Source organism: Callorhinus ursinus, unplaced genomic scaffold, assembly GCF_003265705.2.
Source record: "Callorhinus ursinus isolate GAN/ISIS: 27379988/994484 unplaced genomic scaffold, GSC_fseal_2.0 scaffold4, whole genome shotgun sequence".
Lineage (NCBI taxonomy): Eukaryota > Metazoa > Chordata > Mammalia > Carnivora > Otariidae > Callorhinus > Callorhinus ursinus.
Window position 1 is genome coordinate 111,160,774 of NW_027397066.1, and position 25,916 is coordinate 111,186,689.

Below are 25,916 nucleotides of genomic sequence, written 5' to 3' on the forward strand. Positions count from 1 at the left end.
TGAAATGTTCTAAAAACTTTGTATTACAGACTATTATCTCTAAATCCTTTACATACAATAATTCATTTAATTCCCTACAAAACACTAATAGTGTGGGGTTAGTACTATTAATATCCTTATTTATCTGATGAGGCATCTGAGGCTTCAAAATATTAAACAACTCTCTAAGGTTTATATATAATAAGCGGCACAACCATCATGGTAGCACCTTATTCCTTCAAGAAGTGTTTTAAGAAACCATCACTTAAACAAAAACCAATGTTGGGATATATATGTGATGCTTTTGCCAGAAAGAGATACACCTTATACTTTACTTCTTTTATTGACCTTCAGGATGAGAAAGACTAATATGGACTTTCTGATTTTTAATTACATGTGGAGGGAAAAGGCATTTCCCTCCATAAAACAACGTTGAGGAAATAGAGCAAAGGTGTTTCCTATATTCAGAAACATATAGGAAATTGATTGCCGTCTTGATGGATTCCATTGCTCAGCGAATTGTATTCCAGGTCATCTCCTTTGATATGGGGAAAGGGCATAGCATCAGACACTTGTGAAAAATGAAGAAACAAGGGATTTTTACAAGATAACCTTAGGTTTCAAGTAAAATTATAAAATTCTATAAAATTAAAAATATCTCTAGATATTAATAAATTTAGTATAAAAAAACCATAATGTCTGATAAAACTTCTTGTCTACCTGCCTATTGTAATTACTCACTGATTCAACTATGTTGAACACCCTATGTTATTCAGGGTGCACTATTAAAAGAAGTTTCTCAAATACATTCATCATGCTTGCAATATATATCATAAGATCAATATCTTATGATCAATATCATCATAAGATCAAAGGTTCATTTTTACATGTTGTCTTTAAACTTCTATGTACTTGGGAAAAGTTATAAGCTACCTTCTTTTGGCAGTAGCATTTTTAATTAATAAGGATAAATTTGCAAACTTTGAGGTAAGATACATAAAGGTAGTTGATACCATATCTTCAAATCAGGAGAGTTATTTATTCTTATTATCTTCTTAATGCAATTATCACAGACCTGTGGGCCAAGATTCTGGGAGTAGAATCAGATATTACCGATGTTGATAATTTAAGCAATGGTTTAGTCCTGCTTATATAAGTTGGGTAAAAACTACAAAGAAATACGGAGAGCAAGGAAGTAATTTTGTCCAGGTTAAATGAACTTTGATTCATTAATTTATTTTCAGGAAAAGATGTAGACAATGTACTCATTTATCACCTAGCCTACAAATAGGCCAATTTAAAAATACTTAAGTGGTAAAACTAAAAAAAATTCAGATTCCAGATATTGATTATTTTGATTATTTCCCCCCCTTGGGTACTCCATTGTACAGCTACTATATTTGGATCAGCAGCCAAACTCTTCAAACAAATGGTCAATGATCAGCATCTCTGCTTTCTCTACTCCGGTCTCTTCATCACCAAATTTAGTGTTGGTTTCCACTCTTACTACTCAAAAAGAATAATGACTCCTGATCATGTTTCCAATTAACTCCACATCACTAAATTTAATGGATATTTTAATTTCCATATCATAATTATTTCAGCATCATTGGATGCTGTTGCGCTTCTTGAAACATTCTTTTCCTTTGCTTCTAAATCACGGCAATCTTTCCCTGTCCTGGCAATCTCCCCTTCTTTGAATGATTATCCTGCTCTATGAAGACATTATTTGTTGCAGTTTTTTGATGGTCAGTTCTAGGCCCTCTTGTCTCTCCTTACTTTTTCCTTAGGTGAGCTCTTCCATGCTGACAGCTGCAGTGATGAGCACATATAAAAATGAAGCCCAAATTCAAGTCTTTAGAACAGACCTCTTTTTTTCTGAGCTCCAGAGCTTCAGATGCTTGCAGGATATTTCAATGCTTCTTTAAACATAACATGTGTAAAACAGGGAGCAGATAGCCATCCTCAGGCCAATTCTACTTTTATCAATTTGTATCGGTGAATGTTCCCACCATTTTTAGAGTTATGCCAAGTCTAAGCATAATATCCATCTTTCAGAGCCAAAGGTTTCCTGAAGTCTTTTTCATACGATTGCTTATTTTCCTCTACACTACCAACATTCCTATCCAAGCTACAGTCCTCTTTCATTTGGATTATAACAATTCTTTCTGTCCAAGAACATGATATATGTTCTTATTTTAAGCCTTTATTTTTATTTAACCAGCACTTATATAATACATCCTATGTGCCAGGCTCTATTCCAAGTATTTTAAAAATACCTACACTGTCTTCAGAATGATTCTATAAGGTATTTACAATTATTACCCCTACTTTATAGATAGGGAAAATGAGGCACAGAAAAGCTAAGTAACTTGCCAAAGTAGGCTACCAAACTAGTTTGGGTTAAAACCCAAACAGTCTTAACTAAAACCAGATGGTCTTAACTAATTCTTTATATTGTGTTTACTAATGCAGAAAATTTGGTATGTATTTTTTTAAAGATTTTATTTATTTATTTGAGAGAGAGAGAATGAGAGACAGAGAGCATGAGTGGGAGGAGAGTCAGAGGGAGAAGCAGACTCCCCGCTGAGCAGGAAGCCCGATGTGGGACTCGATCCCAGGACTCCAGGATCATGACCTGAGCTGGAGGCAGTCGCTTAACCAACTGAGCCACCCAGGCTCCCTGGTAATGTATTTTTAAAGTTCGCAGTAAAAAAGGTTTTACTTAAAAAGTCATTCTTTAAAATTTTAAATAAGTAACTGCCACATCATTCCAGACCACTTGGGGGTTTTATGTGTTCACACTAGAAACTCTAATTATAATAGAGAAGTCCTTAGGATAGAGATCAACACTGTAATAGAGTCTATATATATATATATATATATATATATATATATATATCTTTATTTCAGCCATTTAGCTGAATGGATAACCAAGCAATGGTTATGACTCATAACTAGGACACATTTTTTTTTTAAAGAATGTATTAGACTGTATGTTTAGAACTGTAAGAGTTTTGAATGTGTTAGTATTCTGTTAAGTTGAAATAATTTCATAAATAACTGAAAATAATTGCAATATTTTTTCTAATTTTCTTCCCATATCCTCAAAATTAGCCAGCTAAAATAAGCTACATAAACACACGAGCTATCGACCTGTTTATTTTTCATGTTAAAAAATAGAGTATTTGGGCGCCTGGGTGGCTCAGTTGGTTAAGCGACTGCCTTCGGCTCAGGTCATGATCCAGGAGTCCCGGGATCGAGTCCCACATCGGGCTCCCTGCTCAGCGGGGAGTCTGCTTCTCCCTCTGACCCTCTTCCCTCTCGTGCTCTGTCTCTCATTCTCTCTCTCAAATAAATAAATAAAATCTTAAAAATGGAGTATTTGTTTCCCTTTAGGAATATGCTGATGGAATAGAATTTTTGCTTCTCATTTTAACCCAATTTCTAAACAATTACTAAATTTTGCTGTGTACTTTATTGTTCAGTATACAATATTATGATTGAAACATAGATCTTAGACACAATAAACTCAGAACATTGGCCAAGCCATTACAAAAATAAATCTGCCTTTTAATGAAAATGTTTCCCTAAGTAAGAAGACAATACTAGTATCTGTACCCGCATATTTAAGAGCAGATAAATATTTTCTTTAAGTCCAGAATCACGCAATAACGTTGTGTTTCAGAATTGCTGTATTAACTATTGTTTCGGATAATGAGTTGACACATACACAGCTCAGTGCAGTGCAATCACAGATGAACAGCTTCGACAGTATAACAAAGACTTTGAAACATCCATGGGAAAATAATAAAAGATTTGAAATAGGAATAGATTCAACAGGCCCTTTGCAGTTAACCTTTAAAAATGCCATTTGAAGCTATTGAAAAGAACCAATACAGTAGTTTAAGAAAAACGTGTCATTATGAAATGTTATTCTAAAAAATCGTCCTGACTGAACTAGTTTTTCTATCTGTTATATACATACACATTCGTATTTTGAACAAGGTGGAAAAGTATTACTTTTCTCCAAATGAAAAATATGAGGAAAAGTTCATTGTTTATTCTAATGAAGAATAGAAAGAATAGAAATGACGTTGCAGCAATCACCTCTTCGATCATTATTTCTTTATTTACATTTTATTTCAAATCTTTTACTGAGTGCTATGTTTATTGACTTGAAGTGCCAAAAAAAAAAAAAATTCATTTGATCAAGAATGCTAAGAAGCAACCACTGCAGATTGACCTGCTTTCTTATCTGGTGTTTGATGAATTAGAATGGTTCATTGCACTGTTTTAAAAAAATCATCTATTAAAAAAAAACCCTGCAAAATAACATAAAATATTTTTGTACCAAAAAATATAAATGGGGCCCATACACCAAGTGTGAGAATGACAGATATTTTCAATGGGAAGATTAGTTTAAAACTGTAGAAGTTCTTCATCATCTTTATCTTGAATGTCATTTGTCTCACAACACTGGAGAGATCTAAGAGAAAACCAAAATATAAAGAATGAGAACAGACATTATATATACATATATAATGTGTACATATATACGTATACATCTATAGGCATTATGTATGTGTATATATATGTATATATTTATATACGTAGGTTAACTAAATTCTTATATATGTGTGTATATGTATATTTTCTTGAAACTTTAAAAATATATGTTTCCTAAATATTTGGCATTTAAAGAAAACACGCATTGCTCTTTTCTTTACTGGTATTATACCTTATTATCTATATGAAGAACTAGAAACTTTGAAAGGGTAGTTACCTATGCCATAGCCTTGCTGTCACTCTTTCATTCTATTAAATCCTCCTGTACCCACAGGTATAGCCTTATCATTCGAAAGACTAATGCTATATGAAAAGTGAAAAGAACAGAGAGGTTTCCTAGCAACTCCTGGGATCCTTCTAAAACGAGTCAGTTAAAACCATACAGCACGTGAAATGGGTGTAAATTAGAATATGAAGCTCAGTCATGGGCTTTCAAATGCCCACTATAAAACACAGTAACCTATATTTTAGGAGCTGAACTGAAGAAGGAAATCACATCAGAGCCTTGACAGCTTAACAATCATTGAAATAATCCTGCTTAAGTTCCACTGAAAATGTATAAATCCAAGTAACAGAACCAAAGTGACAGAGTACAAAATTAGAGTTCATAATGCCTAGTGCCCTTACTCTGAGTGTGGACTTTGAAAGTGTTTTATCTTTGCCTGCTCCTACCCTCTACACACACACACACACACACACACGATCATTACCCTCACCTGAATTACTAGGAGAATATAGGCATATTGATATTTGATTAATTTGTTTTCTGTTTTTACATTATATATTCACTTTATGAAAACAAAATATAGTTACAGTATATTTAAGCGAAACATTACATTGCTGGAGAAACTTTTTCCCTTGAGCTCTTTAAAGTACAATAAACATAAGTAGCATTTGTATGGTTCGTGGCATTTGAAATAGTACTTTTGCCTATGCTTTCATTTTATATTTACTAAATTTCTCTGAAGTAGTGATTATTTCATAGCCCCATTTCAAGACAAGGGAACCAAGTTTGAGAGAGATTGAATGGTTCATTAAAGGCCACTTAGCTAATAAGTGGTTGAACAGAAATTCCAGATGAGATGTTCTAACTAGAAAGACTTTCTGCTTGTCTTTACATCAGTATCTCGCCAATTTTTATAGAAACACTTTAAATGAGGCTTTTAAAAAGACATGACCAATGAGTGGTTGACAAGTTGCAAGAGTTCCCATTAAATAAAGACTGCCTTAAATAACATTGTGAAAAGTTTGCTCTCTCACTAAAGAAAGTCTTAAAAAGTAATTATGAGTAAATACCATTTTGTGCATTCACTACTCTATCCTCACCTACTTTAGAAAAAAGAAAAAAAATAATGAGTCTTACTGAAAGCAGTAGAGCCAAGGTAGAGATGGCAGCAAACAATTAGGTTAAGGATAGTTGCTGCAAATAAATAGAGCATGGGCTTAACTTTGATTTTTCTAAAAACCTATGCAAAAAAAAATGAAAAAAATTCATTTCGCAAATGTCTAGGTGCAATGCATAGAATTTTCTCTCTAATACAGAAAACAAATATATTAATTAGAAGAACTTGGAACTTATCTATGTGAATTTGAAACATTAATTTAGTTTCACTAATCATTTCTTGCTTGATAAAGAGCAGATAACAATACATTTCTATATGCTAAGACTTTTTTGGAGGATAACAGGATAATTATGAAAGTTATTTTATAAGCACCCAAGCAGGGGCACCTGGGTGGCTCAGTCAGTTAAGTGTCCACCTTCGGCTCAGGTCATGATCTCAGGGCCTGGGATCGAGCCCCACATCGGGTTCCCTGCTCAGCGGGGAACTTTCTTCTCCCTCTCCTCCCCCCTTGTGCTCGGTCTCTCTCTCAAATAAATAAATAAAATCCTTAAAAAAAATAAACAACCAAGCACTATTCAAATATACTTTGATTAAAATGACTGCTAATGGAGATTTTTATATTGGAAAAATGGTTAATTTTCATTAATAACTATCATATTTATCAAGTACTTACCTAGACTTCTTACATATTGACTCTTGTGAAGGTTGTTTGCTTCCAAAAATGAGAAATAAGAATAGGATAACCATAGCAGAACCAAAATAAAATAAGCATTTTAAATAGTTCATTCTTCCATTTTTAGGAATGTTTTATACCCTTTGGGTAAGGATGTTAATCATGAGTGAAGGTGTGTGAGAGAATATACAGGGAAAGCAAGAAGTGATAGAGAGTACTAGTACTTAATAGCAATTCATGTTTTCTTTGGTTTTGGTTTGGATAATAAATGTTAGAGTAGAGATGACAAACTTTCTTTCCTTTCTTTCTTTCTTTGACAGAAAGAAACAGCAACCCTGTTTTTTCCCCTAGAATTAAAGATTCTCTTATGGTTTGCTTCTCTCTCTGTTTTTATCTTATTTTATTTTTCTTTCCCTTCCCCTATGTTCATTTGTTTTGTTTCTTAAATTCCACATATGATTGAAATCATATGAAATGACAAGGGTTTTTTTTTTATATGTGTCATATTTATTCTGAACTATGTCAAATAAAAAGCAAATCAGAATTTAGATAAGGAGAAACTTTATGTCAAAAATTGTTGCCAAGAGGAGAAAATAGACTACTAAGTTGGGGGAGGAAGACTATTTCCATGGGGAGAAAGTACCAACAATTAGATCTCCAAGTGTCTCAGAAGTTAGGCTGAAAGTAGTTTTTCTTTTATTGGGAAGAGTAAACAAGACAAAAATAAAACAAAACAAGAAAGAACAGGGAGTGGAGAAGTGGGTTGAAGGAATGAATGGATAGGGCAGTAGATCAGAGTATGTCTTACCCTGATCCCAGTCAATTCTTGGAGAAGCTGTTAAGAAGGAATTGTATATTGACTTAGGCTGTGGGTGGGTCAATGTTCAGGGGACAGAGGGAAGCAGAGATGCATGTCCAAAGCTTGGTTAACAGGCATTCTGGTTCCCGTTAGGAAACCTGGAGCTTCCTGGAACATAACAGAATGAGACAATTTATTTATTGCTGTTCTACAGGATCACAAGAGTCAAGTAATGTTAAATATTGCCAAGTGCTTTCTCCAAGCTAGCTTAAAACTTGACTTTTTTTTAAAGATTTTATCTATTTATTTATTTGACAGAGATTGAGACAGTGAGAGAGGGAACGCAAGCATGGGGACTGGGAGAAATAGGCTTCCCACTAAACAGGGAGCCCGATGTGGAGCTCAATCCCAGGACCCTGGGATCATGACCTGAGCCGAAGGCAGATGCGTAACGACTGAGTCACCCAGGTGCCCCAAAACTTGACTTTTTTACATCACTTTTCATTTGTCTTCTAACATTAAATAAGTCTTATGAATATTCAGTTTTGGAGAACTCTATTTTCATAGGAATTCAAAAATAAATTTCTAGGTACCACATCCTTGACTTGTGGCTTGTAGATGCTTGTACGTCCTTTTTTTTTTCTTCTTGAGGGAAAGATAAGCAAAAGAAGGCTTTGAAAATGTTGCAGTATAGTTCAATAACCTGGTGATTTGCAAGTTCAATTCTGACCTTATGAGTGCTTTAGGTATATAGCCCTAAAAGTTCACTAAATTCTTTGCTACACATTTACAATATTTCTATCTGGAATAACTCAATAACTTACTCAGTTTTGTTTGCTCCTGGATGATAAAGCTACCTTCATTAACACTTGTTGGTAATACAAAGAAGCAGAAATTTGCTAAAAGCAAAATACCTGATTACCATACACACACACACACACACACACACACACACACGTACATACATACACATACACATTATTTAAACTTTGTGAAGATTAGATATGGTTTATTTTCTCTGATTGCTGTCCTTATAAATAAAGTATCAGGCATCAATTTGGTGCAGAGAATGGCAAATGTATTTTATAAAATACTATATAAATAAAAATACCATTAGGCTGGATTTTTTTTAAATTGTGATAATGATAATATTATGGTATCAAAACCCAATTCCCTAGTAATTTCTATACGTTTAAAGTTACTCATTAGCATCTCCAACTTCACCTACTTTCCTCTATCTGATGAGTTAAAAGTAATTTACCCCACTTACCTTCTCTGCATTTGTCCACCACTGTCAGGAGGCTAGAATACCTTCTCTTGCCTGTAATTTTTTTCTGTCACTAATTAGTCCAATGAGAAATAGAAGAACCAGAGTAAAACCAGCTATTTCATAAGTCTAGTGTCTCCATTTCTTTTTAGAGTGACAACGTAAGTCATACTATACCTTTTGAGGACTAATAATGTAAATAATTTAGTGGAGCTTTCCATGCATAGCGACATCTATCAACAGTAGATACTGCTATTCATATCACCACAAACCTGTGACATATTATCTGAATTTTATGTATAGCAAAACTGAAGCAGATGAAATATGTGAGGTATCACCGGAGGTAAATAACAGAGGCAAGATCTGCATCTGTGCCTGTATGTTCTCACAGACTAATGTCATAACCACTTGAAAACACTGATCAGATAGCTCTTGTAAGCCCAGAAAGATTAGTGGTCAAAAGATGACTTTTACAGGTATTATACACCTGTTTAGTTGAGTTAATGTCATTGGTTACTAATGATGTCCTTAGTTCCCAGAGTGTGAATTTGATTAGACAAAATAAGTGGTTTTACATCCATCACTTAAAGAAGTCTATTCAAAATAAAAATGTTGATACCTATAAATAATGTATTGCCTACATACATTTTCCATTGTTTTTTTCAACTAGAGATTATGATACCTTACAAGAAGTGAAAGGAAAAGAGGGCTATCTTCATAAAGGCTATATTTATTAGACAACAAAAGATTAAAAATATTAAATATCCTACATACTCAGAAATCAAAAGGTGGCTCCCAGAAAATCCTAGAACTTCATCACTTTCTAAACTCTCTTTCCAATTTACATGGCCAGATTCTCTTTCATGTACTTTCAAAACAACCTCTCAGTCCAGTTAATGATCTCCATAATCTCCATGAAAACATCCACCAATCATGATCATTCCAACCACTGTATATTTCTGTAATGCATTCATCAGATTGGCTCTGTAATCCCTTGTAGATATTCTAACAAGTTAATAGTGATACCACTGTTCTATGATCAGAGGCATTTAAAAATGTTATAAATTATGAAGATTATAATGGAGTAGTTGCTTAATAATAAGATATAAACTCTATATTTGCCTCATTCTTTGTATGATTTGGGTTATATTTGACAATAAAAAGTTATTTAAAACTATAATAAAAAGATATAATCATACTTCAATAAACTTGAAATTTTAGATGAAATGGAAAATCTCCTGTGAAAAATGCAACTTATTGAAATTAAGCCAGAAAGAAATTGAATACTACACTAATTCTTATTTTTTGAAAATAGATTCTTAGAGACCTTCCCAATAAAAACAAACACACAAAACAAGTACTTCAGGACAAGATTCATTCACTGCTAGATTTAAAGAAATAATACTAATTTTTCACAAATGTCACCAGAGTATAGAAAAAGAGGGAGCATTTTTTAACTTTTTAACTTATTTTATGAGACTACAATAGCCTTAATATCAAAATGTCAAGAAGATGAAAATACAAATCAATCTTATTCATAAACATGTTTTAAAAATCCTTAACAAAATATTAGCAAACCAAATCCAGCTATGTATCAAAAGAATAATAAAAAAATGAAAAATACACAACTAAATCGAGTTTCTCCAGGAATGTAAAGTTGATTTAACATTTCAATTAAATTATGCAATTTAACACACTAATGTAATAAAGGATTAAAAAATGATCTTTTAAAAGCAAGCACAAATTGTGATAAAATTTCAAAGAAAAAATTTAGATGAACAACTTGAACAAACTAAAAATTGTAAAGAATGTATAAAATCTGATAAGTGTAGCTATAAACGAAACTAAGAAATACAAACTTAATGACAAAAAGTTGACAAAATTTAATTATACTCTAGGAAGTATAATAAAAAAGAGTTAAGATATGTATAAAAATTGTAAAGGAAGAAATGAAAGTTGATTTTTGTAGATATATAATCATATATAAAAATAATACAAAACAAATTTCAAATAAATTATTTATTCAGAAAGTCAATACAGCAAGTCAGTAATCATCCAAGCCAGCAATCAAAATGAACTTGTATTTTATATGTAACATGAACAGTATAAAAATATAAAATATATAAGGATGAACAAATTAAGTCTAATGACTATAGACATTACAAGAATGCTTGAGAGAAATTAAAAGATGCCTAAATAAGTTGAGGAATACAAGATTTTCATTAACTGAAAAATTTAGTATTTTTAGGATGCCAAATCTCTGGAGATTAATGCATAATTTTAATTTAATCTGGATGAGTTTTAAAATATATATTGAGGGGCACCTGGGTGGCTCAGTTGGTTAAGCGTCTGCCTTTGGCTCAGATCATGATCCCAGGGTCCTGGGATCGAGCCCCATGTCATGTTGGTCTCCCTCCCCCTCTGCCCTTCCCCGACTCGTTCTCTCTCTCTTTCTCTCAAATAAATAAGTAAAATCTTTAAACAAACAAACAAATAAATAATATATATATTGACACTCAAAGAAACAAACAAATAAAAAATAGCCATGACACCCTTGAGGAAGAATAACAACACTGAGGAAATTGTTCTACCGGTTATCAAAACTTGTAACACTACAAAAATGAAGAGATGGCAATTTTAATGCAAAGAGAGATTCATAGAGGAGTGGAAAAGGCTAAAAATGTACCTATTGTTGACCGTAAAGATCAAATGATGCAGCCACATTCTGCACAATGCCTAGTTCATAGGAAGTTTTTGAAACATCAGTTTTTATTATATTTTGCATTTTATACTATTATTTTTTAATTTCCCACATCAGGAGATGCCAATTCACGCTAATGATCTCATCTTAACCAATTACATCTGCAATGACTATTTCTAAATGAGGTCACATTCTGAGGTGCTGGATGTTAGGACTTCAACATGTGAATTTTGGGGAAACGCAGTTCAACCTATAACACAGCCCTCATAAAAATTGTTCCTTTTGCACCCAGTTCATCATGCTATACTGGATTGAAATGTTGGGATTTAAGAAAACAGCAAAGATTATAGGGTAAGTTTTAGTTAGGCAATGACACAATGAAAGTGATGATTTGAAAAGATGAGTTGAAATGGAAAAATGGAAAACAAGAAAGGCTACCATCAGTGTGAGAATGAAAGTCAATATAAGCTGGGAATCAGTTTTCCACTTTGACAGAAAACTAAAATGACAGAGAATTTCTTCTATAACTAATGGAGTTATTTTGTTTAAATCCAAGGATATAATAAAACGGACTACACATTTAATAAGCAAATCAAGAGTTGATTTCCTCTCCTCTCTTTGAAATTTTAAGTACAATGATATTAGAATGAAGGTCAGAGCCCCATAGACTGGGACAAGGTTAGTGGAAGTTTAATAGACAAATCTCAGGGAGATTACATCATCAGGGGTGGTTCTGATGAGATTCAATTAGTATATTTCATTGACACTTGTATTCCAATCATCTAGGAGAGCATCTACAAACTAGTAGATGTCCACAGTATGTGTTAAAGAAATGAACTTTGCTACACAGTACTGACTAGATTATAAAGGAATGGGCAGAAAGCCAGATTTTATTTTCTCATCCTTACTATACTCTCTTATTTCACATATTCTTAACTTTTTATTCTTCTATTTTTTTCTCTTACCCATTCTTTATTTCCTTCTCCTTTCTTCCCCCATCCCCCTATTTTTCTGTATTTTGATTCTTCTCTGTACTGCTCTCTCTTTCATTTCCTTTTTTGGGTAGTTTTATAATTTTTTTAACTTTATGAATTTTATAAATGTTTTAAAACACATACCGCATTTGTTGGTGAACTTGCCTTTGGAGGGTCACTCCATAACATGTGAATAAAGCCAGTTTAGCTCAACAAGAGGCAGAGCACATAGCAATTAAGAGAATACCCAATTTGATACTCCGGCTTATAGAAGCAGTGCAGCCTTTAAACAATGACTTTACTACATTGAATATCAACATACTCAAATATAGAGCAAAGATAATGTTGTTATCTTATACAGTTGTTCTGAAGATTTTGAGCTAATGAATTCATGCTAAGTTTATGTATCACTTCTTGGTACCATATCAAACTTTCAAATGATGTTAATTATAATTATTTTTATTAAGATCTACAGAGAATAGAGAGTGAGAAATTAACCATAGCTCTTAATTAACTTGCTCAGAGGGCCATCCTTTCAAGAAAGAGAAAAGAGAGTGGGTAACCATGGATCACAGTGGTGTCATGACAGCAGCACCTATAAGGAAGTAATATTCAGTTCTGGCCATTTATAAATATTTTCTGATCAACTGCAGGACATAAATTATCAAGTGTCTTTGTTTGGCTACAGTTTCTTAGGCTTGCTACTGGTTGATTCCACAGACATTTCCAAATCAGTCACTGAACTATTTAAGAGATATTGACTTGAACAAATATTGCATGCTTAATAGGCATTTTTTTAAATATACTAAGTCTTCCCTAAAATATTTTATATAAGTGCAACCTATATAAACAAAATTTATGAAAATAAATGTTTCAAATACTAAATTAAAATGTCTGAAATAACCACTCAGATATGAAATTTTGGTAATAAAATATAGAATATTTGCTAATAAAATAAAACTACACTGATTTAGGGAAAATACTATAGTACTGACCAACAGAAATTTCTTGAAATGATAGAAATACTCCATATCTGTTCTGTCTAGTTTGGTACCAATTAGTCACCTATGACTATTGAGCCCTTGAAATGTGACTAGTATGACTGAGAAAGCAAACTTTTGATTTAATTTAATTTAATTAATTTATATTTAAGTTTAAATAACCACATATAGTTAGTAGCTTCCATATTGGACAGCACACATTTATAATGTCAAATTTGCATGGAAAAGTACCCTAAATGTTGTTAGCAGTTATTATTTTGTCAATTTTTTTCACAATATGAAAACTCTTGTAGAATTATGAGCTTGTTTCATACTGATCTGCTGTTACTTGAAATAAGTAGACAAACTTAGTGATATTCAGTTTGACAGTCTTTAAGTAAGCCACATAAATAAGTGATTTTCTTTATTACCATCAGTCCAATTTTACTTTAGAAAAAATAATAATCGTGATATTTGATTTACTATAGTGAAACTAATCTTGAAAAATCTTGAAATTGTTGAAAATCTTATGTTGTTTCTTCACAACCAACTATTACTTTCAAATTCCAACAATCTGATTTAACTGTCTCACACTGAAAGTCCGTGGGATCAAGGGAAATTGATAGTGAGTTAAATTTCTTTCAATCCATTCTAGCTCAACTGATTACTGAAAGAAAAAGTGACTACAATATGATTATTAATATCTTTTTTTTTCCTTTCACAGGATAATTCACAAAATAGGTTTCTGGAATATTTACTTATTTCACCACAAAAGGATGTTTAAGAAGTGAACCTGTATCCTTCAAATATTTCACCAGCCTGTTGTTCAATAAGTCAACATCTATTCAGTATTTTTTCATGTGGTTATAAGTAAACACTTGTTGACTATATAAGAGGATATGTTACAATTTATTTATTTAGAAAAAAGATAAAGAAAAATATAATATCTAAATTCATAACCATAGAAATTCATTTAAAAAGATAGAATTGGAAAAAGATTTTAGATTTAGGAGATAGAAGTAGCAACTCATGGAACAATATAATAAAATAAATATTTGTTGATTAAATCATAATAGTTCATTTTTGCCCTTGCTTCCCTTGCCTTTGGCAATATTTCTAGGAAGAAGTTGCTGCAGCTGAGGTCGAAGAGGTTGCTGCCTGTGTTCTCCTTTAGGATTTTGATGGACTCCTGTCTCACGTTTAGGTCTTTCAACCATTTGGAGTCTATTTTTGTGTGTGGTGTAAGGAAATGGTCCAGTTTCATTCTTCTGCATGTGGCTGTCCAATTTTCCCAACACCATTTGTTGAAGAGACTGTCTTTTTTCCATTGGACATTCTTTCCTGCTTTGTCAAAGATAAGTTGACCATAGAGTTGAGGATCCATTTCTGGGCTCTCTATTCTGTTCCATTGATCTGTGTGTCTGTTTTTGTGCCAGTACTATACTGTCTTGATGAAGAGAGCTTTGTAATAGAGCTGGAAGTCCGGAATTGTGATGCCGCCAGCTTTGCTTTTCTTTTTCAAGATTTCTCTGGCTATTTGGGGTCTCTTCTGCTTCCATACAAATTTTAGGATTATTTGTTCCATTTCTTGGAAAAAAGTGGATGGGATTTTGATGGGGATTGCATTCAATGTGTAGATTGCTTTAGGTAACAATGACATCTTCACAATATTTGTTCTTCCAATCCATGAGCATGGAACGTTTTTCCATTTCTTTGTGTCTTCCTGAATTTCTTTCATGAGTATTTTATAGTTTTCTGAGTACAGATCCTTTGTCTCTTTGGTTAGATTTATTCCTAGGTATCTTATGGTTTTGGGTGCAATTGTAAATTGGGATTTCATCAATATAAAAAGCATTTGCACAGCAAAAGAAACAGTCCACAAAACCAAAAGACAATCGACAGAATGGGAGAAGATATTTGCAAATGACATATCAGATAAAGGGCTAGTATCCAAAATCTATAAAGAACTTATCAAACTCAACACCCAAAGAACAAATAATCCAATCAAGAAATGGGCAGAAGACATGAACAGACATTTTTCCAAAAAACACATCTAAATGGCCAACAGACACAAGAAAAAGTGCTCAACATCGCTCGGCATCAGGGAAATCCAAATGAAAACCTCAATGAGATACCACCTCACACCAGTCAGAATGGCTAAAATTAACAAGTCAGGAAACGACAGATGTTGGCGGGGATGCGGAGAAAGGGGAACCTTCCTATACTGTTGGTGGGAATGCAAGCTGGTGCAGCCACTCTAGAAAACAGTATGGAGGTTCCTCAAAAAGTTGAAAATAGAGCTACCATATGATCCAGCAATTGCAATACTGGGTATTTTCCCCAAAGATACAAATGTAGGGATCTGAAGGGGTACGTGCACCCTGATGTTTATAGCAGCAATGTCCACAATAGCCAAACAGTGGAAAGAGCCAAGATGTCCACCGACAGATGAATGGATAAAGGAGAGGTGGTATATATATACAATGGCATTTTATGCAGCCATCAAAAGAAATGAGATCTTGCCATTTGCAACAACGTGGATAGAACTTGAGGGTGTTATGCTGAGTGAAATAAGTCATTTAGAGAAAGACATGTATCATATGACCTCACTGATATGAGGAATTCTTAATCTCAGGAAACAAACTGAGGGTTGTTGGAGTGGGGGTGGGGTGGGAGGGATGGGGTGGCTGGGTGATAGACACTGGGGAGGGTATGTGCTATGGTGAGTGCTGTGAATTGTGCAAGACTGTTGAATCACAGATCTGTACCTCTGAAACAAATAATGCAATATATGTTAAGAAAAAAAAAAGAAGATAGCTGGAGGGGAAGAATGAAAGGGGGGAAACTAGAAGGGGAGACAAACATGAGAGACGATGGACTCTGAAAAACAAACTGAGGGTTCTAGAGGGGAGGGCAGTGAGAGGGTGGGTTAGCCTGGTGATGGGTATTAAAGAGGGCACGTTCTGCATGGAACACTGGGTGTTATGCACAAACAATGAATCATGGAATACTACATCAAAAACTAATGATGTAATATATGGTGATTAACATAACAAAAAATTTAAAAGAAAAAAAATATTTGTTGAACCACACCAAATAAAATTTATTAAGGATTTTAAGTTTATAGTCTCAAACTGAAAAAGAAACGGATGATATTCATATTTCCTTTTACAATGTTTGTCTTTACTTTTAAAATTAAAAAAATAATGTTATATTGTATTATCACTTGTAATATTGATATTAATCTTAGTTGAAACTTTGCCATTGAGATATAATCACATTAAACTTCGTTACTTTTTCCTTTTCAGAGTTTGGAAGAGTGTATGTTTTTATGAGGCATTTCCCTCTCTCTGGTAGTATTATTTCTACCACCCAATAGGTTATTAAATATTCTACCATTCCCCCAAGATAGAACTCTGCTGTTACTATGTAATGCTGCTGTGCACCAATTTGTTGTGTGAGCCGATGGATTGGCTTCTGAAAGTGTTTTAATTGGTAAAATTTTTTAAAAAGTTTGATACAGGAAAGACATCTGTTGTACTTTACTGCTCCTGGATATGTGTTAATTGTATGATGGCAACAAACCAAATAATCTTTAGCCAGATTCTTGTTTGAGAGAACAGTGCAATTATAACCAAAATAGAAGAAAAGCAATAAAACAACACAATTTTACTCTTCAGATATATTACTTGTTTTTGCTGCCTGAGTATTATGTGTAGAGAGAACTCTGACAGAATTAAAAATTTCAGCAGATAATTAATCAAAACCCATCGTTTCTAGAGTACTGTGCTAGATGCTTAGGGAGAGACAGAAATAAATTAAAAAACTGAGATCTATATATTTTATACTAAATCTCATAGAAATATTTGAGTAATATAAACTGATCATTCAAATAATCTGGATTCTGAAGGATGGTTTATGCTATTGAAAATTTTGGTTGCTCCAAACTACATTAATTAATCTCAGATTAACATGGCTGCACACTACATTAATTAACCTCAGATTAAAATAGCAAAATAATGATAATAAAAATAATAAAAATGTGTTAAAATTATTCTGGATAAATTTACACAGAAATCTTCTTCTTTCACAAGTTAGATGCACACACGCACTCATACACACACACACACACACACACCCATACACACCCATACACACACACACACACGGAACTGACTATGAAGAATATAGTTAGAATTCCAGAGTTTCAGGTTTGACCAACTTTGGGAGAAGTAAGTAGATGGCTGGAATACTATCAATATTCCTTTGAACTCTTATCACGTATTAAGCATTATACTGTGTGTTTTATGAGTATGGTCTTATTTAACATAACAATAATATATGATACCTTCTAACATTCTTACTCTAACAGCTAAGGAAATTGATAAAATTTACTTCAGAGTTATTAGGGAAAAAGGCAGAATTCATACTTAGGATTCTTCGTGTTATAGTCATTAGTTCCCAATGAGTGGTCCTCAGACCTACAGCATTGACAACATCAGAAAATTTTAGAGAAACAAATTCTTTTTTTCACCTCATTAAAACATTGAGCTTATTTCACATTGAGTATATTTTCACATCCCCACCATTTCCATTTGTCAAACCACTACTACTCCTATGTCTTATCATAACATTCGATTTGTATTTAAAACCAAGCAGAGGGTGGAATTCCATCTTTAAAAACTAAACAGGCAATTTGGACTACACATCCTTGGCAATGGAACCTGGACAACATGTATCAGACACAGTAGCGGAAGTTCTCACTCTGCATTATAAAAATGACGGCCAGATATCAACTGTTACAGAAATGAAATAAGATGGAAAATTTTAGCAAAGTGTTTTAAATATTTCTTAATTTCTTCTTGCCCCATTTCCAGGGATCTTTTTTTTTTTTAAGATTTTATTTATTTGAGAGAGAGAGAATGAGAGATAGAGAGCCTGAGAGGGAAGAGAGTCAGAGGGAGAAGCAGACTCCCTGCTGAGCAGGGAGCCCCATGTGGGACTCGATCCTGGGACTCCAGGATCATGACCTGAGCCAAAAGCAGTCGCTTAACCAGCTGAGCCACCCAGGTGCCCTCCAGGGATCTTAAACAGCCTCTTGGTGCATCATCAGGAAGCAATTCTTCACATAATTGCTGAACCTGGCTTCCACTTTGGGAAGAGAGGCAGCTTTTTCTATATTTGCTTGCATTTTTACCTTAATGTGTTCCACAGGAGTAGGTCCTTTCAGTGTTTTGGGAATTTTTCCTGTTTTTTTGGAAGATTCTTGACCTTTTGATCTTGCTGTTGATGGTTTCGAGTTTTTTCTACTCTGGTTTGGCTTTTGTGCAATTTTTGGCTGGAGTATCTCATATAGATTTCTTTCCTGGAGGCTTTTCTTCAGCTTCCTCATCATCCAAATCGTCATCATCATTTTCATCATCATCCTTCATCATCATTATCATCATCATTGTTATCATCTTCTTCATCATCTTCATTGGCAGCAAGTTTTACTTTTTTCTGTGGAAACTTGTTACCACTTCCAGGGGCAGAATGCTTTTCCAGATATACTAAGGAGTTTCACATCGTCTTCCTCTGTATCTTCTGACTCTGCATTTTCCTACACAGCTACTAAGTGCTGTCCACAATTATGTACAGGCCGTGAACCACATTTCAATGTAAGACCACAGGTGGTGTTATTTCAAAGCCCCCAAGGTAAACCGTTGGCTGTACTGATATTTCCAAAGTTGCCAGCGTGACTTTAATTAGACTGCCTTTGTAATTCCTTTCCTCTGCTTCAACAATGTGCAATTCATCCTTTACACTCACCCCTAAACTGGCCATTCTTAAAGATAACTGGTGCTAATTTTCATTGTTATCTACCTTAAAGTGATAATCTCTGTCAGCCTTTAGTTCACAACTGAAAAGATAGTTCAGGGAACTCAGGCGGCTCAGGTCCATGTCCATCCAATCGTCCATGGGGTGGTGGCAAACAATCGGGTAGGGAAGAAGGCAAATGGAAATAAACTGCTACTGTTTCACAGAAGAGCTTTGCAAGTCAGCATCACACCAGGGCTAGGGAAGCAAATTTTTGAATCCCAACCAAAAATCTGCTGAATCAGAAACTTGGGGGCAAGGTCCAACAACCTATGTTTTTAAAAGTCCTCTAGTGATTCCAATGCATGCTAATGTTTGAGTTTAAGCACCAGAACTCATTCTCTTAAACATAGTACTACACTTAAAACAGATATTTGTGCTAGGTATCTGTGCCTGAAATAATTGAAATTATTAGAGTACTATCATAGTCAATTTGGGCTGCCATTAAAACATTTATTTCTTAGTTCTGGAGGTTGGTAAGTCCAAGATCAAGGTGCTGGCCAATTCAATGCTTTGGTGAAGGCCCTTTTTCCCATTTGCATATGGCAACCGTCTTACTGTGTGTTAACATGACCTCTTTTCTGTACATGCACAAATGGAGAGAGAGCTCCTGTGACTCTTCCTATACTTACAAAGGAACTAATCTCATCATGAGGGTATCACCCTTATGACTTCATCTTAACTAAATTACCTCCTAAAAGTCCTACCTCTACATACCATCACATTAGGGATTAGTGCTTCAACATGTGAATTTTGGAGAAACACAAACACTCAGGCAATAACAAATTCTTAATATTATAATGGATTTCAACAATATGATAATTCCTAATTATGAGGCTCAAATACATCCTTACTGCAAAGCTTCAGTAGATCTTCCACTAATGGGACATCTAAAAAAATCTATAACTCTTGAAATTATTAAGCAGATGCCACATTTAAATAGACTGTAAGAAAAAAATAAAGAAATAAGCCTGATTTTCACTTTAGTTGAATGAACAATGTTTTTAGTTGTATTTAAAATTTCTCTACTTTTCTGGTAATGGAAGTAATATATAGTTGTTTAAAAACTGCACACATTTTTTTCTCATGGTACCATTTATTTAGTAAAGATGAAAACCAAATGCTGCCATTGTTTTAAAAATGTAGTTGAACATTGTATTGGAAAACCGTAGATAGAAATGTTTGAACGCTGAATATCTTCAAAAGCATAGAATGATTTTCAATAGGAAAGTACAAAATTATAGGAAAATGAATGTAGATAAAACATATCCTCAAAGGATTATGTGCATGATAGGTATACTAGCTTCTTAGGAATACCATAATAATTACCATTGTTTGAGTGGTTTAAAGCAACAGAAATTTATTCCTTTATAGTTCTGGAAGCCAGAAGTACAAAATGAAGTGTCAGCAGCCACACTCCCTCCAAAGGATCTAGGGGAGAATTCTTCCTTGTCTTCTCTAGTTTCTGGTAGCTCTTAGAATTCCTTAGCTTTACAAATCTGTGCCCCTACCATCCCATGCCTTCTTTTCTATGCATATCTGGGTGCTTTTCTCTTTTCATAAAGGATACCAGTCACTGGATTTAAGGTCTATCCTAAATCCAGGATGATTTCATCTTAAAATCCTTTAAAAATTACATCTTCAAAGATGCTATTTCTAAATAAAGTCACATTCAGAAATACCAGGTAAATGAATTATTACAGAACACTAAACTAACACAGTGGGCAAAAAACTAAAACATTAGATTTTAAAAAGTTAAACTTGTTAATTACATGCTTTATATAAGAAACTGTTCAAATAATTATAAAGTAGTATTGTTCATAGTACTTAGATTTATCTCATGTAAATCATCAAAATTCCTGCCTTTATAAACAACATTCTTCTGAAAAGTAAACATCATTCTGAATTTAAGCCATTTTGATCCAATGTTATTGAAGCTCATTTATCTAATTAACAACATAGTTGGCCACAAAATATAGTTTAAATTTTATGGAATGTTTTTGTTTTATTTGAGGTTATAGGCATTGTTAAGCAAATTTCAGGAGGAAAAACCCTATTCCATTATTCGATATTCTCAAGATTTTCACAAGGGTATTTATAAATATTGAAATTCCTTTTTCCCCACCAATAATAACATAAAGACTGTCTATTGTAAACTATCTATGTGGACAATGATATAACTTATAATTATTGGTTAAGGAATTCACTTTATATCCACAATGAAAACTTAAACAGCACATGTAGGTCTAACGATTTCAGATAGGCTTATTTATTTGGTAATAAGCCAGAGATACTGTGAATAAGTTATTTATAACTTACACTGATGATAGGATTCATGCAATGTGTTTTGAGACACACTCAGCCATTATGCAAATTTTAGGGAGTATAACTCTAAACAAAGGAAGGCACCAAAGAATTAACATGGCAATATAGAAGTTGCAAAATTAAATATCCCCAGAAGAAATGCAGGATTCCTTAAAATGTGTAGAACCGCTATAGAAAAAAAGGCAATAATGAAGACTGGAAAATTGGCAATTATATACCCTAATAACATTGAAATGAAAAATATTTAAAATAAATTTGGGACCATATGATACATCTTTCCACTGCCTTCAACCTGAGACCCCAGACAGCCTACAAATAAAATTAGGTTAGTAACACCAGCAATCCCAATACAGAATGATAAATGTTATATTAGGGACACGTATAGGAACAAATTCAGGAGTCAGATAAGACTTTCCTGTAACAGTGGCATCTAAGTTGAGGGTTAAAAGGATCAGTTGGGTCTTCACAGAGTGAGAAAGCAGAAGAACATCCCATTCAAAGAGAACAGTGTGTTAAATTACCTGAAGGCAAGTTCAGTTTATTGTATCACAGAGTTTGGGAAGAATAACGCTAAAAGTTGAAGCTGGGAAGGTAAATAGGGCCCACATGAAAAATCTAGTCAGCCAGATAGAGTTTCACTCTGGGAACACTAGGCAGCCAATAATATAGTTTACCAGATATGTGACATGATCAGATTTGTACTTTAAAAATAATATTTTGGCTACCGTGTGGAAAATGGATTTGATTTGTAAACATGACTGGAGGCAGAGACTCTAGTTGGAGGCTATTAGAGTAATTCAAGCCAGAGATGCTGGTGGCATGGACTGAAGTACATCAGTGGAAATGGAAACGAAATAGACTGATGTGACTCATACTTAGAAGACAGACCTGACACAATCTGATGATGGATTATATGTGGGAGACAGGAAAAAATGAGAAAGCAGAAAAAGTCTGATGATACATAGTTTCCTGGCTTGAATAGATGGGTAGATAGCGGCGTCACTTTCCCTTAAGGAGTAAGCAGAGTTGAACATGCTAATCAAGATTACCATTTATCTCTTATTTCCCCCCATTCAGTTTCTTTCACAGCATAATTCCACAGCTCTAAATTCAGCTTGAGGACATAATATGAAAGTTGTGACTCTACATAATATGTTGCCAAAGTCAAAGTAGCACATTTCTTACATTTTATTTTTCTGAAATCAAGATATCTTGAATTCGGTGCCAAAATAAATTTGCCAGGCACTTGGCAGAGGATTACTCTGAGGAAACTACCAGAGGGTGTATTCTGGCAAAGTTACACCTGTGTACGTTTGCATTTCGTTTTCTTTAAGGAAAGTAGTTAATAAGGATGCATACATAAACTGAAAGTCATCTTGGAATCACCAAGGATGGCCTCCATGAGAAGAGGATGTGAGGGAAGTTCCGTTCAAGTTCCTGCATGAAGGTTACCACAGCAGGCTAAGTTTGGATCCACATAAATCAATGAGTGTTGCCCCCTGCAGAGGATGAGTCTCTGGAGAAGGGAAAGAAATTAAGCACTTCTTAATTTAAGATTTGAAATAGACAGACAGCTTGACCTGTTTGAGGAATGGGGAAGATTGTGGGAGAGCATTTATAGGTCTCTCAGGTAGAAGTTGCTGGAACAAATCCTATTGCTAGCAGCCGGAAAGGATAAATATGTGTGAATCTGAAGGCAGAATATAATAACTGCAATATTAAAAACATATGTCAGACCTCAGCACCAAGAGAATGGCTGTGTTCTTTGAAGAACAATGTGGCCAGACTAGGATGAAACCAGCAAGAAATCTTTAATTCAGAGAAACCATATTATCAGTGTTTGGTACATGCATAATGTGGCATTAAGAAGCAATAGCAAAAGTCAACTAGACTGACTCTAGTATTCATTCAGCGTGTGAGAGTTTAATTGTGCCATTTGAATGGCACAGGAATCCTCGCTTGTCAGAAAATTTACACAAAGATCCAAGCAAGCTATACAGGACTTCTTAGTGATAAATTATTAAATACATCCAGCCATAATGAAAAATTATTTTGTGTGTGCTCCAAATTTAGGTAGCTTATATATGTGTAATAAGTTATGGCATTCACATTGTCTGTACGAGAGTGAAGTTAGCAGTAAAAGAATGTATCTCTTCCACTGATTGTCACTGTACTTGACTTACTTGCATAGTTAACACAATAAAATTGAAGTTTAATTTAAATGTTCAGCCCTAATTATTGATAACAAAACATTAAAATACTTTCTAAAAGAACATATTTTGATAATCTTAAAATGAAATCCTTAATCTAATTATAATTTATTTAGAATCACATACCAGACAACACATTATAAACAAAGAAATTGCCAAATATCTTGGAAAGTTTGGAGTTTTCTCCCCTCATAGAACAACTGTGGCTACTACTTCACTAATTTTTAACCAATATTACTCTGGTACATACACCTAAGATAAAAATATCCTACTATACACAAAAGATGCTTATCACTTAACGATTAACAGACAATGAAAATAGGAAAATATACTATGAGTTTAAACAAATATTAATTAGGGGCGCCTGGGTGGCTCAGTTGGTTAAACATCTGCCTTTGGCTCAGGTCATGATCTCAGGGTCCTGGGATCCAGCCCTGTGTTGGGCTCCCTGCTCAGCCGGGGAATCTGCTTTTTCCCTTTCCCTCTGCCGCTAACCCCCACTCACTCTCTCTCTCTCTCTCAAATAAATAAATAAAATCTTTAAAAAATATTAATTAAAAACAAAATAATATGTGGGTAGTTATATTGTGAATGATCAGTTGCTTAGGAGCATAAAATCACAAGCATGGGTTATAAAATATAGTGTGGCCATGTTGATGTATTCAAAGGATTAAGAAGACTAGAACCCAACTGTAAAAAAGGCTCAAATGCAAACATTTATTGTGATATGAATTAAATACAAGATTTTCCCTGGTTATAAAGCTTTTGTATGTATATATTCCATGTAATGTTAGCATTTCTCCTACTATGTCTATAAATAAGTGTCATCTTAGAATGAAGAAATTCTGGTCACATCTGTGTTTTTTTATTAAGAAACAACTACCTGAGGGGCAGAGCAAGATGGTGGAGAAATAGGAGACCTGGATTTCTTCTGGTCTCAGGAATTCAGGTGGGTAGGGATCAGACCATTCTGAACACCTACGAACTCAACAGGAGATCAAAGAAGAGAGTAGCAACAATTCTCTGAACAGAGAAGTGACCACTTTCTGGAAGGTAGGACGTGCGGAGAAGTGCATCTGAGCCGATATTCGGGAGGATAACGGCGTGGGAGGGGGCCTCGACCGTCACTTCTAGCAAGGGATAGAGCAGCAGAGCACAAAATCGGAACTTCTAGAAGTCGGCTTCGCTGAGGAATGTTGCTCCATTGGCTAAGCGGGGGGTGGAACCCTCATGGGACAGTGTGGTCTCAGGACCCTCGGGGTCACAGAAAGACTGGGAGTGCCTGAGTGCAGCAGAGCTCCCAGGTATCCGAACAGGGAAGCCGGCTGCAGAGACAGAGCCGAGGCACGGGCTCTCAGCTCGGGGTTGCCATAAACTGTGATCCGCAGCCCAGTCGGGCCACTGCTCCTCCAGCAGGGACCCAACAAGCGGCAGAGCTGGGGAGACTCACCTTTCTCCACCGGGAGGAGTGGCGCAGGAGCGCACCACAGGGATCTGCTGGGTTTGGAGACCCCACACAGGGTCAGGTGCCAGAGATAGAAACACTTGGTCACAGGCCGGGTGAGTACAGAGTGTGGCGGGAGACCGGGGAGATGGGAGTGACGGTTTTTCTCTGGGCACACACTGAAGAGTGAGGCCTGGGTTCTCAGCACCTACGGGACATGGATTCAGAGGCCGCCATTTTCACTCTCGTCCTCCAAAGCTGTACAGAAAGCTTGCCGGGAACAAAAACTCCGGAGAGCAAACCTGAGCAGATTACTTGGCCCAGACCAGGCAAGGGCAGGGCAAATCCACCTCTGGCAAAGATATTTGGGAACCATGGCAACAGGCCCCTCCCCCAGAAGATCAGCAATCACAGCCAGCCAAGACTAAGTTTACCGATCAATGAGAACGGCAGAACTCCAGCACTAAGGGAATACTGCACGTAGAATCCATGGTTTTTTTACTATGATTCTCTAGTCTTTCAAAGTTAATTTCTTTTAACTGTGCTTTTTTTTTTTAATTTTTCTTTTTCCTTTTTTCAACCAACATTGTATCAATGCCTTAAAAAAAAAACATTTTTATTTTTCATTTTTAGAGTCATATTCTATCCCTTCATAGTAGTTACCCTTATTTTTGGCATATATATATATATATATATATATATATATATAAGTTGTTCTCTCTTTAAAATTTTAAGATACAGTTTCTACTAACAGATCAAAATATACCCTAAATATCTAGTGTATGGCTTTGTTCTA

At 34.6% G+C, this 25,916-nt stretch overlaps 1 pseudogene; it reads right to left on the minus strand.

The window, feature by feature from the left end:
• Positions 1–18,371: 18,371 nt before the first annotated feature.
• LOC112825945 (nucleophosmin pseudogene) lies at positions 18,372–19,243 on the minus strand (annotated as a pseudogene).
• Positions 19,244–25,916: the final 6,673 nt, after the last annotated feature.